At 35.1% G+C, this 6,000-nt stretch overlaps 1 protein-coding gene across 1 annotated transcript in view; it reads right to left on the bottom strand.

The window, feature by feature from the left end:
• Positions 1-280: 280 nt before the first annotated feature.
• stk35 (serine/threonine kinase 35) overlaps positions 281-6,000 on the bottom strand; it is a 56,168-nt gene continuing 50,448 nt past the window's right edge. Inside the window, exon 3 of the mRNA XM_028812076.2 lies at positions 281-5,437. The gene's annotated coding sequence lies outside the window, so the exon portion shown is untranslated. The remainder of the gene's footprint in view (positions 5,438-6,000) is intronic.

Raw genomic sequence — 6,000 nt, 5'->3', positions numbered from 1 at the left:
TATAGCAAGAGAGAGCGAGCGAGCAAGAGGGGGGATTATTTAAAATAATGAAATACACTAACCTGCTCATCTTTGTGAATATTGGGAGGAACTTTCACAGGTGCACAGACATTATGATTTAAAACCAGGATGCTGAATTGTGAGGGGGCAGCACTAAACACTGCGCCACCATGCCACCCAGTTTGGAAGTTATGGTTAATCCCAGCCCCAACCCATTCACAGAGTCAGTAGAATTTGTTCAAAACCGTTACCTCAACATAGAAAAAGAGAACATTAGGTCCATGTAAACTTTAGATAATTTATTGCAAGAAAACCAGAAACAATTTCTAACATATACAACAAAAATAACCCGGTAGTTTGTTCCACCGGTAAAGTACACTGGTAAGTTTGCTCCAGTTTGCTGTATCAGGTTATTAAATACAACAGAGAGAGAAAGAAGATAAACTGAAAAAATACTGGGCTGATCTAGTTCAAGTCATATAAGTAACAGAATAAATATCACTTCTCCTTAACAGTGTCTTCAGTTGTGATAGATTATCTTGCATAGAACAAAGTCTGTGAAGAATACAGTGAAATATCAGAAAGTACAAAATACTTTCATACACTATAAAACAGTGTTGCTTGTAAATCGGCGAGGTGTATGGTGACCCTGCTGCACACAAAAGGAAGTAGCCTCATTAAATCTCTGCATGAAAACATTGAAAACAGCAGCAAAAGGAGTTAATTGCACACAACAGAAGATACGTGTCGAAATAACACACAAAGGAAGGCACAACTGCTGGAAGAAGAAAGGGAAAAGCAGGAGGGCTCAAGAACATGGAAGCAAAATGGACAACCCTACATGCTTACCAACCTACTACTGCAGATTTCCAGATTCTAGATATGAAAAAGTAATTAAACTCCTGTTGAGGCAAATTGTGTCCACACAAATTAATATTGAAATATGAAATCTTTAGCACTAACCTTCAACAGAATAATGGTTTTGAAAAATAATCACATTTATTTGCAGCTTGTTGACAAAACCAACAGGCCTGTTTCACTTACTGTGGTACAATTACACACTTCTGAAATCAAGCAAATCAAAGAGTCACAACACCTTGGTGCGGCCTAATTCTAAACTGAAAGGCGCTCAACAACCTCACTCGGAGGTGAACGGAGCATACAAAGGAGACAGTGTCCGCTCACAATGGTGTGTACAACAGCAATGGCTTTCTTGACAGGGTTCACGTTTACACTCCTTGCCAAATGCAGGTTTAAAAGCCATGTGTGAAAGGTCCTTCCATTAGTAGTCCAACAGGTATGGCACAATTTTAAAGAATGACAGGCAGTTAGTTCTAATATGTTATCAATAGACATCTGTTATAACTAAACCAGTCTCCAGGCAATCCAGATTTCAAGAAATGCCAATATATTTTGATGGTATGGTGAGTATATTGGCATCCACGTTCAAAATCCGCATGACCCGAGACTGGCAAGATTAGAGATTATTAAGTGTAACAAAGGATCACGTACACTTACACCTTCAAAGCATTTCAAAATGAGTATCAGTGCTACCTACCACTTAAATAATTTCAAAAAGCCCATTTTTATAATCAACACTGCAAACGTAATAACTAAACATGAACAAGCCAGGCACAGGAATTGAAAAACTACAAAACGCAAGACAAATAAAACTCTTGCAAGAAGATCCGTCCTTGTACTTAAATTCTCTTTTAAGATTCCAATACAATGCCACCTTGATCCTTTTATATCAGAGGCAAGACCTTTCAAGCCAAGGCAGACAATGAAGCCGCAGGTTGAGAGACCCATGCACAGTGCAGACTTTGATTTAATAAATTCTTGAAATGAACATGTTCGGACGCAAGTCCTAAGTGCTATTCTAATTAATTACAATAATGTTGTTTGGGCATCTCCACTAAAAACTAAATACAAATACCAGGAAAAGAAATTGATGCTCTATAAGGCGATTATCAAGAAATCTCACTAATCACGAGGTAGCTACGAGTTTTAAAGAATTGCTATGAAAAATATTTTTTTCCGCTATTGTTTTGTCCACAAACATTAATGCATCAAAATCTCAGGTTCTCCGCTTTTGACAAACATTGCAGTGCCAATCAGCAAAAGTGAAAATCTTGTCCTACTGTAGCGTTTTTGTATTTCTCCAGCAGGCCTGAAAAGACAGAATACCAGTAATGCTGAAAAAGATTGCTGCTTCAGCTATTGCATAAAGCGCTAATTCCTGCACATAATGATTGCAGTCAGCTTTTGTTTGGTTGGTTTAATGAGAGTTTGGTTTTACTGAAAGAGGCCGGCAGAACATGGGGGAGGGAGGCCCAGCCTGCCCATTGCTCTCTATGGACACTTCTCATTGATTCAAACAAAATTAAAAAAAAAAAAAAAAATACAAAGGAACAGAATATTCATTGGGTCTATATTACTGATAACACTAAATATGTAACTTGAGTCTTGTGGAGAAGACATTTGTTGAATCAAACTGTATCCACTAAAGCAGCAACGGCGATGTGTAATAACTAATGTTCCTGTGAGGCAAGAAAATATCACTGAGGCAAATTGAAGCAACCTATTTGGTGGATTTACTAAGTATGGGAAATATTGTAGTATTTGCCAATATATAGAAAAAAATAAAAACTGCTGACAACTGTACCCAGCATAGTGGAGTTTTTAAAAAAGGCAGCGATATTCTCTTGTAGAAGTTAAAATAAAAGCAAAACAAGGAGGTTGGCCTGCTGTTTTCATAGCAATATTGTTCATAGAACCATAAACTTTAATTGACATGTAGAAAACAGGAACTCTTAAAATAATAAAATTACAATTTCTACTGTAAATGCCCCAAGATGTGTTCAATATGTGCACTTTCTGTATCAATTGTAGCAAACAAGATGGTGTTAGTTTTTGGCTGGGTGGAAAAGAATGGAAGGTTTTTCAAAAGTACACCAGATCTTTGGTTAAAACTTTACCCAAACTGAGAAAAAAAAAAGTTAAAAATGAAAATAAAAAATACCAGACAGGAAAAAATAGGGTAGTAGGTTGTTTTATGTTTAAAAGACAACCAAAGTCTCCTGCAATAAAAAAAGGCATATTAACAGCTAAGGAACACTATTTACAATAAAGTGCGTATCCAACATGGAAAAAAAGTAAAACCCAAGATGAAAGTGAAGAAAATGAAAAAATAACAACTATGGGGGAGGAGGTGGTGGAGAAGGAGGTAGCGGACTGTTCATGTGGGTACAAAGATCCAGAGATCTGGAGGTGTGTTCCTGCAGCTTCTATTCCATGTACAATTTTAGCATTTTGTCTCGAATAGTTTAATTCTCTGTCACTCGTATCTATGTACATATTTCTTTCTTTTCATCATTATCTATAACATCTGTTGCTAAATGCAGTTTTAGGAAGTCCACTGTTTTTTGGTAATACCTTAAAGCTACTTATGTATTCTAGAAGCGTATTTAGTTACATGTGAACGCTAAAGATAAAAGAGCAGGTGCAGTTAATTATTTCTCAGCATTAACAAATCGACTGTCGAGTTTAAAGACAGGGGGAAAGTTGATCAGTTTTCTGCCCTCTTTAATTTTATTCACAATCAGTTGTAACAATCGGCAACATAAAATCAATGCAGGGGCTAACATTAAGAAAAAATATGCAACAGATATAACAAGATATTTGAGTAAAAGAAACAAAAAGAAAAAACAAATAAAAGAACAAGAATGCCTCTGAAGCTCTCAACTGACTTTGTTGTTTCACGCATCTTTATCATGCTAGCCCAAAATGCTGGAATGCTATATCTTTCAAAAATTTGTACTATGGTCCAAAAAAAATGTTTCAAGCACACTTTACATCACATGAACTCAATTCTCTATTTCTCTTCCAGGTTACATCCCCCAAAGATAAAGGTTCAGCAAACAATGTGGTTTAATATGAAGTTAAATATCAAAGAATCAACTTATTGTGCATAGATCTAAAACTGCTGCTATACATAAATGCATTTTTATTACTTTGCACAAATGACAGAAGTGATTTTGTCCCCTGTATTTCCAAAACCAGCAGTTAATTGAAGTTTTTAAAGGTCTACTTAAAACATTACTTTTCCTAACGGAGTACTAACATACACATGTGATATGAATGAACTTCATATTTGCATTTACCATACATATATATGAACACACATCCATGCGTGCATTTATGTGTGTAAATATATTTATTCACACAACCAGACATTATACTGTGTGTATATAACATATACATAAATATGTAATGTGCACAGATGGGTGTGTATAAATGTACATATAACTAAAAACCCAAAACAATCTACTTTCAAAGAACAAGAGGACACTGGATTTTTTATCTTGAACTAGTAATGTTTACAAAAAACAAGAACTTTAATCTCAAAGGGATATTATCTGTTTAACAACAAAGCAGCATTTAAATAAATATGTAAGGCACTACAAAAATTCACACAATTTGCTGTTAGTTTTACTAAGGCTGCTTACATATTAAACTTTTTCAAAAAACTGTCATATGTTTCATGTTAACTGCAGAGAATATTAGCTATAGCTGGTACTGTGGCAAGGACAGCAGGTCATTTTTGGAGTGACTACGTATTAGAGAGTTATCTTCTGTCGCAGAGAAGCTTAAGTACATGACGTCACCAGGGCTTTAAACTCCTGAACTGTCAGATGTTGCCTTATTAAATCTCCACTTTATAAAATGATCCTACAGAAATTTGAATCTGCTTTGAAGCTAAAGTTCATATCCTTTGCAAGTATACATTTGTTGAGGGGAAAAAAAAATAGCCTGAAATCTTAAAAACAGTGCATTATCATCAGATGTGCTGAAATTTGTAAATACAGAAGAACTGTAATGCAACATAGGTTTTCTTAATTCTTGAGCCTTTTTACTGTGTTCACAAATTAAATTAAATGAAACACAGCCTGAATAAAACAATCAGCAAAGTTTAGAAAGAAAGAACAATAAGAGCAGCTCTTCAAGGAATGCAGAAGGTAATAATTTAAACAATACAAAAATGTGACAGGTAGGACAAGAGGCAGAAATGCAAATCCAATTTGAAAGGCCACACAGATTTTGCCAGTGGAAAATGCTTCAATATTACCAACTGGGAATTTCTTACTGGTTTCTGTTTTGTAAACACTTTTTGATAAAAAGCAACCACATCAATTCTGTGCACTAAATAGCATAGTATAAGACAGCGTCCACACCTTGTAAATATTCTAGCTTTCTCTGTGCAGGGTCTCTTTCTTACATAGGGGATGTTAAGCTTGTTTTCAAATACACCAAATTATCCCCTCATAACAAGAACATGATAGACATTAAATTGCATTTCAGTGGATCACACATTTACAGTATATCCCTTTTCTTCGCCTTCAAATCTCTTGGAATCTTGGGTCCATGGTAAACATTTCTATAAACCAAAAAAAAAAAAGCATAAATGTCAATTGTGAATGTAAATATTTCAGTCATACAGTAGAACAAATAAAAACACAGTTTTCCACTTAAATTGAATGCAGAAACGAAAACTCTCAGGATCATGTTTATTCATGACAGAATCACAGTACCTTAAATAAAATAACTTCTGATTTTGAGTCTGTTAGCTTCTTGTGAACAATAGGCAGGCACAGCTAGTGCTGTTTGGTTTATAGTACCCAATTTTAAACAGCCAGTTACTCAGCCTTTAACGTACGACCTTCCACAAATATCATCATTAGAAAACTTGTAAAAACATAGTAATGTTAAGATGCATTACAAGATGTATCACTGAGGAAATATCCTGAAATAAAGTATATATTATAAGCATCAGCATGAGTAGAAAAGAGTACATTATAAAAGAACACATGTATAGTAAATAAAAAGACTGCTTTCTACTGTATACACATAAATAAGGCAGTACAGCTGTATTAATTACAGCTCTGTGCCACACCACTGTCCATACAGCCTTTTGGAAGGCTTCAACCATTTCCCACTGCT

This window comes from Erpetoichthys calabaricus, chromosome 10, assembly GCF_900747795.2.
Source record: "Erpetoichthys calabaricus chromosome 10, fErpCal1.3, whole genome shotgun sequence".
Taxonomy (NCBI): domain Eukaryota; kingdom Metazoa; phylum Chordata; class Cladistia; order Polypteriformes; family Polypteridae; genus Erpetoichthys; species Erpetoichthys calabaricus.
This window is presented reverse-complemented; position numbering and strand designations above follow the sequence as displayed.